A 10,723-nucleotide genomic window follows, 5' to 3' on the forward strand; every position below is an offset into this window, starting at 1 on the left:
GTGGGTCTGCACTGGAACGTTCTTTCGGCTTCCCCGTGTGTTTGAAAATTTTTCATGACAAGTGTTGGGGAAGAAATGAAATGTTAGCAAAATAGAAACCTGTCTCTCCCCACCACCGCTTAACAAAATCTGAACAGATGTTTAAAGACCAGCAGTGTGAAGGGCAGCTGAACTCTGGCCAGCGGGTCCAGGCCACCCGGATGTCCCCGTGCTACCTGCACAGAGGCCTTCCCCTCCCCGCTCCACCTCAGCCTGGCCTCCCACTCCTGCACCCCAGCCTGCCTGACCTCCATCGGGTCACCCGTCCCGGTGAGGCCTTAGCAGGAGGACCCTATTTCTCGCCAACGTGTGAGGCTGGACATTCTAGGGACGGAGGGCAGGGCCACGTCCTGCTCTGCCCATGGCGGCCACCCCGAGAGCCCTGGAGCAGGACAACCCCATGGGAGCAGGGCCTCTCTGTGCCTGGCTCTGCCTGCCGCCAGTGCCCAGAACAGGGCCCGACCCACAGGCCACAGTCAGCACTCGCCCATTCAAGTGACGAGTGAACGAGCACATTAGCCGGCACCCCGCAGTCGCCTCTGTCCTGGGGACGCCGTGGCGGACACGAGGGCGCTCACGGCCGTTTAGGTGAGTCCCTGTCTCGGGCAGAGGAAATAGCTCTTAGCTCTTTTCACGTCATAGCCGTTGTTATTCAAGCAGAATAAATATGACCAGCCACCAGGGGGAGGCTGGCCTCCTGCCTGCCGCCCCAAGGAGCCGGTGGGCCTCCCCCAAGAGCGGCTCTGGTCCTGTCCCCTCCCCTTTGCGATCCGGCCTGGAAGAAGGACACAAGCCTCTGTTTGGACCTCAGCACCACAACCTCTTGCTGAGAATCTCAGGCAAGTCGCTTTGCCTCTCCGGCCCCCATGTTCGTCGTGAAATGGGTACAGCGCCAGCAGCCTCGGAGGCGGCCTGAGAGCCAGGGCCGTAGTGCAGGTGAAGTACCGTAGACAGCCTGCAGCTGAGCAGCGTTGCTGTTGCAGGTGCTTGGATGGCCGCCTGGCGTTAGACGTTTTCTCCTGGAACAAAGTCCATGTTGGGGTGAAGGAGGGGAAATCCCTGTCGAGAGACAGGCCACGCCCACACAGACAGATCCAGGTCCTATTCCCGGGCCCTGGGTAAGTAAGCAAGATGCCTGGGGGGGGCCTGCACCCCGGAGAGGAAAAGGGCGGGAGGAGGGTTGGGCAGAGGAAGTCCAGCTGGGTGCAGGTCAGAGACGGGAGTGATGGGGCCACAAGCCCAGGGACACCTGGGGCCCCCAGAAGCTGGAAGAGGCAGGAAGACCCTCCCCTGAGCCTCTGGAAGGAGCGTGGCCCTGCACACACCTTGACTTCAGGCTTCGGGCTTCCAGAACGGTAAGAGAACGCATTCCTGTTGTTTCTGGCTTGTGGTGCTTCGTTGCAGCAGCCCCAGGAAGCAAGCACGACACCCCAAGCCTGCCCCTCACACAGCGTCCCCCCGTTGAGAGACGACTGCTCCTTCCTGGTTTCCTAGGTCAATAGGAGGACTTTGACACCTTCCCAATTCCTGTCCTCCCGGCCACGTCCAGCGCGTTGGCGCGTGCTGGCGCGTCACCGGCAGCTGGGTGCCGGCGCGCACAGTGGGCCAGGGACATGGGCTCGGAGCAAGTGCATCCGACCAGGACGAGAAGGACTCGTATCCAGACGCACGTCCCCAGCCCCGCCTCTGCTGCCTAGGTTTGCAGTGGCTTTAGCCGGCCTCCTGCTTGTATCCATTCATTCATTCATTCTAGGAATGGGCTCACGTGATTATGGAGGCTGGGAAGTCCCACAACCTGCCGCCTGCAAGCCGGCGGCTCAGGACAGCCGGTGGGGTAGATCGGCCCGCGTTCTAAGGCCTGAGAACCAGAGGAGCCGACGGGGTGAAGCCCGGTCCGAGGGCAGGAGGAGGTGAGACGAGGTGTCCCTGATCGCCAGGGAGGCGGGAAGAAGGGGGGCGTCCTCCTGCCTGCACCTTGGGCGCTACTCAGGCCCTTCCGGACTGGAGAGGCCCGACGCCGGCGAGGCCTCTGCGGCAGGGGCCCGCGGCCAGGCGAACTGACACACGAGGCGCTGTCTCCGCCTCTCCTACCTCCCGGGTCTCACGCCCTCCCCGGCGCCCGTTTGGCTCAGAGGCCGCGTCACAGCAGCGATAGGTGACGGGCCTGCGCACACGCCCCACTGCTCCCCGCCGGGCAGCCTGCTCGCCCCCGCTGACCTTCCCCGGGCATCACGTGGCTCACTCCCTCACCTCCTCCAGATAAGGCACCTGCTCAGCCGGCCCTGCTCTGCCCTTTGAGTACCCTCGTTCCCTACCGTCTTCCTAATGCATTTTTCCGTGTGACACTGGACAGGACACACAGCAGCCCGGCTGCGTCCCAAGCCCGGAACACCAGCACACAGTGGGCACCCAAGCCGTGCCACCCGAGGGAGTGGCAGCTGGAGCCCGAGGCACAGCGCTGGGGCAGCGCGGAAGCCCCACACCGTGTGGCCACTCAGTGTGCCCCCTGCCCCCGCCCTGGCCCAGGGCACAGTGACGGGACCCAGATGGCACTGTTGGCAATTGTAGCCGTGAGGCTCTGCCTCATGGAAGGACCTTGTGTGGCAGGTAGCACGTTCTGACCCTGCCTCGGGGATTCTCAGTCTGCTGCAGCCAGAGACACTTTGCAGCGGGTGTAGAGCTAACCCGCCCCCCCCCAAGTTGAGGGCTGGCCTTTGTCCGGCTCCAGGAGGGACCCGAGGCCCCGGGCGTCCTGATGGGAGCGCCGTCTGCGGGGCCGCGGCCCGTCAGAGTCCCCGATGGGGGTCACGGCGGGGCTTTGGGCTGAGTGGCATCCGCTCCCCCTCCGGGGGGCTGGACACTGGGGGCAGCCACGTGGGTCCCACAGCCCCGGTAAAAACGGGACGCCGAGGCGGGGAGCCCCCGGCTGGCAGCACCCCGTGCGTGTGCTGTCGCACGTCAGGGCCCACGGGGAAGACACCGGACGCTCGTGGTCGGGGATCTCCGGGGTCTGTCCTGCGCCCTTCCCTTGGCCGGGGTACTTCACGCCCCCTCCCTGCAGTGAACCAGGACCGTGAGCACAGAGCCCTGAGGGGGCTCGGGTAGTCCTCCCAGGGGGTTGTCCAACCCGAGGGGATCTCAGGGGCCTTGGACTCGTCGTCGGTGTCAGAAGCAGGGCTCTTGTGTGCACTAGGCTCCCCCTAACTTTGAGGGTGGCTAACGCTCACACGATGGCCAGCAGAACTGCTTCCAACACTCACACGGGGCACCTTCTGTGCTCTGTCTCGCTGCGTCCCAGTAACGGGAAGAGAGCCTGACACAGGGCGGGGGCTTAATCAATACCGGCTGGAATCAGTCAACTGCCCGGTTTGATGTGAGGGTCGGGGAGAAGCAGGGGTGCCTTCCAGATTCCAGGAGCGCTGTCTGGGCCTGAGGACCCAGGCACTGGGTCACCGTGACAGAGAGAAAGGCCAGGGGGCGGGTTGACCCCTCTGCTAGCACCTGACCCCTTGCTGCTTCCCAGGGAAAGCGTTGGCCCCGTGAGACTCGGAGATGACCTTCCGTCGCATCTATGTGGACGGCGGGTCCTCCCAGGCTGCAGGGGCTTCCTGCTCCGAGGGCTCCGTCCCGGCCCTGGGAGCGCCAGGTGGCCTCTGGTGAGCCGAGGGTCCCTCAGTGCACGGTCTGACCTTGACCCCGGCCGCAGTTCACTCCCAGGTCACATAGGCTGAGCTCACTGGGAGCTGCGCCGTCGTCCACTCGTACTCACAGCCTCTGCCCCTCACCCAGTGGTGGCCGCGCGTTCACGCGCTCTCCCCACTGCCACAGCAGGGTCCGCTCTCAGGCCTTCACCCAGGCCTCTATTTGACGCCCCCCCCCCCGCCCCTGGCCTCCTTTTTAACTGTGACCTAAGCCCCCTGGGCCCTGTCTTTGCCAGCCCTCACCACCGACTGTCACCCATCTGACTCACTTATTGTGTCTCACTGGGGTGAGGATTGGGGCCTGACTGCAAGCAGCGCTCAAGAGCAGGGCCAGCCGGCTGCCTGGGGCGCCTGCCGACTCCTCGACCCCTTGGCCCCCATGAGACCCGCATCGGGCTCCTGGCCTCCAGACCGAGGGAGTGCCTCTGGCGTGGCCCTCCCTCCGGCAGCCGGGAAACCGCACGCCCGGTGACAGTTGTGAGAGCACATTCATCCCATGGGCTTTGCCAAAATCAATCTGTTTGAACAACAACCCTCTGACAGAGCCCTGGGGTGGGGGGACAGACGGAAGCAGCTGTCACCAACAGCTGGTGGGTGCCAGGAGCCTCCCGCAGGGCCTCCCTGCAGGCCCAGAATGGCCCTGGGCTGTCCCCACCCTCTGGCTACATCCCTGCTTCTACTCGCTGCTTGTGGTCGCCTGGAGGCTGTGGGGTGGAGAAGGATTGCATGTGTTAGATGAGTAACGTGGCTGATTAAATTTGCTGGGCAGGCTCATGGCACACCACGCCGTCTCTCCCTGGGGGGCAGAGCATCTGTTTGAGGTCGTTGAAAAGACGGTGATTGAGACATCCTGAGGACTAGATCCCGCCATGAGCGCACAGCCCCCAAGGACAAAATCCTGGCCCCATCACTCAGGCTCCAGACCCCCCGAGGGGGGCGGGGAAGTAAAGCCCAGGAACACAAACAGGCGTCTAGCAGCTCCCGGGTACTGAGAACGGGGGCGGGTCACCATCTGTGCCTTTCCTGGAATTTCCCTGCCCCACACTTCCCCATCCTGCTGTGGACCCGGACAGGGCAAGTCAGGGGCTCCCTGCCCTCCGGCCACCACTGAGTCCAGCCCAGGGAGCGTCCACAGGAGAGCAGGGCTAGGCGCAAGAGAGGGAGGCCCCCTGGATGCCGCCCTTGACCTATCTGGACCACAGCCCCTGCGGGCACCCTGCCCACGTAGGGTCCCCTCCTCTCTCCCTCCCCGTGTGTCTGTCTCACTCCCTCGGTTCCCATGTCTGTCCCCTCCCCTCCGCCCTTCAGCCCCAGGTGGGACAGCTCCTCCTGTGCCAGCCCCACCTGTGGATGCCCACGCCCCAAACACACCTGTGTCCCTTTGCAACACGGCAACTGTACTTCCTGTGAAAAAAAAAAATGTTTGGTAGTTGCCCTAGAGTCTGCGATGTACATTCACAACCAATCCAAGTCCACTTCCAATAACACTGCCGGGCTCCACAGGCATGTCCACACCTTCCTGGAACACTGCTCTGTTCACATCCCCATAAGCTATAACCCCCCGATACATTGTGCTGGGATCATTCTGAAGAAACTGTTACGTGTTAGGACAACTAAAATAAGAAAAAGCAAAGATTTTATTGTGCCTTCATTTATTCCTTCTCCAGCTCTCTTCTCTTCTGCAGACCTGAGCTCTGGCCTAAATCATTCTCCGTCTGCCTGAAGGCCGTCGTCCACCATTTCTTTCGAGGCAGGTTCCTGGCGCCTGTTTCTTTTCTATACCTTCCTCAGAGGGCCCAGGTGGAGGGTGCCTGACTCATTCCATTTCATTTAAACCTACGATTTTCAACAACCCTACGACATGGGCATGATTTTGCGTGTCCTACAGGTGAGGAAACTGAGGCCCAGATTGCTGTGTGCACAGCGTTGGAGGTCATTCACCCACGCAATGACTTCAGAGCCAGGCTCCGAACCACTGCACCTGCACCCAGGAGACTCTGCGGGATGGGTGAGAGATGAGCTTCAGTTGGCCCAGCCCTGCCTGGCCCTCCTGGGAGCCCCCGGCCTCCTTCCACCTCCTGCCAGCCGTGTCGCTAACGCCGCTGTGGGCCACACCCTCAAGCCTGGCTTCTTCCCTCATCAGGACGCAGGACGCGGCCTCACGTCCTCTGAGAGGCTCGTGAAGCGCCTGCCCAGCTGCCAGCTGGCCCAGTTGTTGCCATGGAAAAGCCCAGAGCGTGTGGGCCGCCTGGCAGCCCGACACCCGCTCCCCTGGGACCCCCCGGCCAGGCTGCTGGCCCAGTGCCCAGAGCACACATGTGGCTGGGGACCTGCTCCCAGCGGGCCTCACTGAGGACAGCCAGAGGCCTTCCCTGGGAGGGACAGGCGATGCTGGGCCCCTCTGCATCCGTCAGGGCCAGGGGAGCCCCACTGCGGGCGACAGGGCTCTCTCTGCCTGCCCACCTCCCTCCCCCTTTTTGCTAATGGCACCCCAGCCTGCTTTGAGGAGCAGCCTCCTCCTGTGAGTACAGACTCAGGGGCCCCACCCTCACCTTGGTCAAACCCAGGTCTGGCCAGTCAGCAGGTGTCACTCCCCTACCTCTGTCTGTGTCACACAGGTTGGTCCAGGTCTGGGCAGGTAACCTTAGTCAAACCAGTGATACTCCTGGATACGTGCAAACGCCTAGCAAAGGCAAATGGCTGAGCACAGAGCCCGGGAGACTCAGATGTGTCGGCCTGGGTTGACCTCTGGTTCAAGCCATACCTGAAACCAGCATCCCTGGCACCTCCCATTGCCTGAGGTAGCACAGCTCCATTTTTATTCATGCCTGACTGGGTTGGGTCTTTGTCTCTTTGGGGAGAGCCCTCACTAACACTCTTTGGGTCCTAAGAAGATCCCTCCAGGCAGGCTGTGTCCTGTGTGCCTTTAAACTAACCACCCCCGGGAACTTTGGTCTCTGTGTCGTGGGGACTGGGTGCTACAATGGCTCTCACCGTGAGAGCATCCTCCACTGTGTCATCAGGAGGACGTCAAAAGAATCTCCTTGTGACGTCAGCCTTTCCCATCTTCAGAAAAATGTCAGGGCGCCCAGGGAAGCAAGAAGGGCCGAGCGTTGTCTCTTTAACAGAGGTTTGAGCTGCTGCCTCACCGCAGCAAGAAGAGACTTGTCTGTGCACAGCCAGCCAGGAGGTTCTTCCTTGTTTCCACCCTTGTGTTCCAACTTGTGCCCAGCTCTTTGCCCTGGGACTCATTCCTTGCCCATTCCTGACCCAGCAGGTGGAGCCTCCCAGGCTGGCTTCTGCCTGGGCTCAGCCAGAAGGAGCCTTCGGTGGGAGACTGTGTGTCCATCACCCTGGATAGGAGCCCGTGGCCCTCAGTACTTCCTGCAAGACCTGGTGTGGGTGTTCCAAGTGGGGCTTGAGGGACTGGGAAGGAGTCACTCCACATCCAACTCTGCCTTCTTGGAGGAAAATTCCACAACTTACCCCAACTGTGAGCAAGTCCCCATGTCTCCCCAGCACATCACATCTATGAGTAGTGACACTGCAAAGAGTGAGACTGAAGCCAATATATTGGTCCTTCAGCAAAGCCGTGATATTTCCAACGGGCCCCCCTGACTCTCCCCATGCAGGCAAAGCACTGTTGCCTGACATCTGGGCTGGAGACCCCAGTGCCAGAGAAGTCTTCCCTGCGTCCCTCACCACTATCACCACCTCCGCCTCCACTTTCACTCTCAGGATGTTGATGATGGGGGTGGAGACAATGAGGAGGAGGAAGATGGTGAAACAGTTGATGAAGAAAGTGATGGTCGTAATGATGGAGGTGAGGGTGGTGATGATGGAGGTGAGGGTAGTGATGAAGAAGGTGATGGTGGTGATGATGGAGGTGAGGGTGGTGATGATGAAGGTGAGGGTGGTGATGATGGAGGTGAGGGTGGTGATGATGGAGGTGAGGGTGGTGATGATGAAGGTGATGGTGGTGATGATGGAGGTGAGGGTGGTGATGATGGAGGTGAGGGTGGTGATGATGGAGGTGATGGTGGTGATGATGGAGGTGATGGTGGTGATGATGGAGGTGAGGGTGGTGATGATGGAGGTGAGGGTGGTGATGATGGAGGTGATGGTGGTGATGATGGAGGTGAGGGTGGTGATGATGGAGGTGATGGTGGTGATGATGGAGGTGATGGTGGTGATGATGGAGGTGAGGGTGGTGATGATGGAGGTGAGGGTGGTGATGATGAAGGTGATGGTGGTGATGATGGAGGTGATGGTGGTGATGATGGAGGTGAGGGTGGTAATTTGGGACCCATCACCCCCGGATCATGACTAAAAGCTATGTGACTTCTAGGTCAAGTTGTTCAACCTCTGTGTGCTTCAGTGTCCTCAGTGATAAGATGAGGATAACAAGGAATTGATCTCATTGGGTTGCTATGACAATTAAACGTCTAGGTAACTAGATGGCACTCTGGTCATTGATGACACTCAATAACTGCTAACTATTAGTGTCACTGTCATCATCCCCCTAGTCACTGTGTTTGATCAAGGATCCCCACGAGAGTCCAATCAGAGTGAACCCCGGGATTTCACTAGGACCATCTCACTGGGGTCACTGCCCGGGCAGAGTGCGATCGGGCAGCTGCAGTTCCGGGCCATTTTGCCCCAACCTGCACCCAGGGTGTGAGCCTGGCCAAGAACAGGGCCGACACAGGGGACACCGGAGCTGGTGGAGGGAGGCAGGGTCTCGGCAGGTTATCTGAAACCCTAGGTCAAGCTGGGTCTGCCCTTTTCAGCAACATGAATAAAGTCCTTTCATTCTACGTCCGCCAGTTGTGTTGGGTTTAGGTTCTTCACGATGGAAGGGGCCCCAGTGGGTCCATGTGAGGCTCTGCTGAGCCCTGAGGGCAGGTGATAAGTGGAGGATGAGCCATGCAGGGTCTGAAGGGTGAGGGAAGGAGGGAGAAGAGGCTGTGGCCATGGGCAGCAGCTTGAGCTTCCTCACACCATGGTGGCCAGGTTCCAGAACTGGCCCGTCTCTCATTCCCTTCCAGTCAAGGGTCGCCGTGTACACCCACACGGGTTGTGCACTGCACAACTCCAGGAGATGCCAACCTTCAGCACTTAGGCTTTCCAGCCTGTATCTGGAGTGACAATTTTCAGCCCAAATCTCTAAAGGTCAGCTCAGGTCAGGTTAATTATCAATTCTCTGGAACCACCTGAAACAAGGCTTAAAGAGTAACCTGGACAAGCAGATAAGGAAATCCAGGGGCAACAGATATCTGCGGAGACAGGCAGGAACCAGATGAGCAAAGCACATGGTGGAAGGGAATAGGGAGTGGTGAGGATAGTGGCAGGGGAGCACGGGCTCTGCCTAAAGGTGTTCAAATGCCTTGACCTTCCACCTGCCAAAAAAGTGAGCCCACAGCAGAATTCAGGTCAAGTTCAGAATCTTTGAAATAGAGACACTGTGCCTTAAGCAAGGATGGAGTTTTATGTGTCCCACAGAGAGCCCAGCAGAGCAGGTGCTCGGTAATAACACTGACCTGGGTTAACCTGAGACTCGAGACCTCATGTAATCTCTGAAGGACTAGAAAATAGGGCTTCTGCGTACGAGTCCAGATAGTTACAAGCGCAACGGCTGGTGTGTATCGAGTCCTGTCCACACTCCAGGACGCGTAAGCGCTGTTGGAGAGACACCTACTGCTTACAAATATCTGCGAGCTCCTCTCACTTCCCAGCCCTCTCATGTTTTGGGGACCCATGTGGCTGCTCTGCCCTGTGTCACTTCAGGGCCACCGCAGGACGGGTTGAGGCCTTCCCTCCCAGCTCCCTCTTACACGGCTCGGGCAACTGATACCGTTCCAGACGGTAGACCCTCCACCGGCCTGGGTTCCTGAATGACCACGTGGACAGGAATGGAATGAGCCTGTGAGAAGCGCTGCGCTTCCAGCTCCACTCGCACCGTGAGCTAGCCTGTCGTGGCTAAGGCCTGGGTGCTCACACACAGTTCAAGGCAGTGGAGAGGGAAACAGCTCCGAGAGCAGCCACCGCCCCTCGGAGCCCGCGTGGACGTGCACCTGAACCCCATTCCGGTGGCTCCTGAGCGCCCCCACCCCGCCCTCCAGGGCTCATTTGCTCAACCTCCCTCCCGTGCGCTCGATAGGCTCCTCTGGCCCGAGTCAGCGGAACCTGAACTTGGGTGTCTGCCGTTTGCAAGAACAGCCAAAGAAAACCTGACAGATCCAACGTTGTCCTGCTCTCCTCTGGGTTCTCCATAACCGAAGGGAAGTTCCGGGGTTCCAAGGAGCTCAGGAAGTGTTTGCTGGATAAACAAAGAAACCAAGCGTGGCACGGGTGCCTGAGAGCTGCCGGGGCCGGACGCCTCAGGGGCCACTCCCTGCCTGAGGAGGTGGTGGGTGGCATCAGCCCTGACTGAGGGGCAGCCAGGACCCTGGGAGGGAGTATCAGGCTTCAAGGCACAGGGAACCAGAGAACCCGGGCCCCATCCCCTTTGCTGTGGCTTTCGTGGGCTTTTGACAGGTAACGGGGTCGTTTCAGATGCACTCTTTCAGCAAGATGTGCTTGTGGCGGAAGACTCAAACTGGATTAAGCAAAAAGGGAATATATTGAATCACGTGTATGTGAAGTCCATGCATAGAACTGGCTTCAGGTACAGTTGGATCCGAAGTTAAAAATGTCGTTAGATCTCAGTCCCCTCAGTCTCCTTGCTCAGTTGTCTTCCATGTGGGATCCAGTCTCTGGCAGGCACTCCCCTTGTGATGGCAAGACCCCAACTGACACCTGCCTGCCCCCAAGACCTGAGAAAAGAGGGAACCTCCCTTCCATGGTCACCACCAAGGCCCTGGGTCATGTGCCCACGCCTGGACCAGTCACTGCGCACGGGATGCTGCAACTGGCATGGCTTGAGTGACACACTCACACCTGGAGCCAGAGGTGAAGTTAACACCTCTTTAACTTCATGGACT

The sequence above is a fragment of the Stenella coeruleoalba genome, assembly GCF_951394435.1.
Source record: "Stenella coeruleoalba genome assembly, chromosome: 14".
NCBI lineage: Eukaryota > Metazoa > Chordata > Mammalia > Artiodactyla > Delphinidae > Stenella > Stenella coeruleoalba.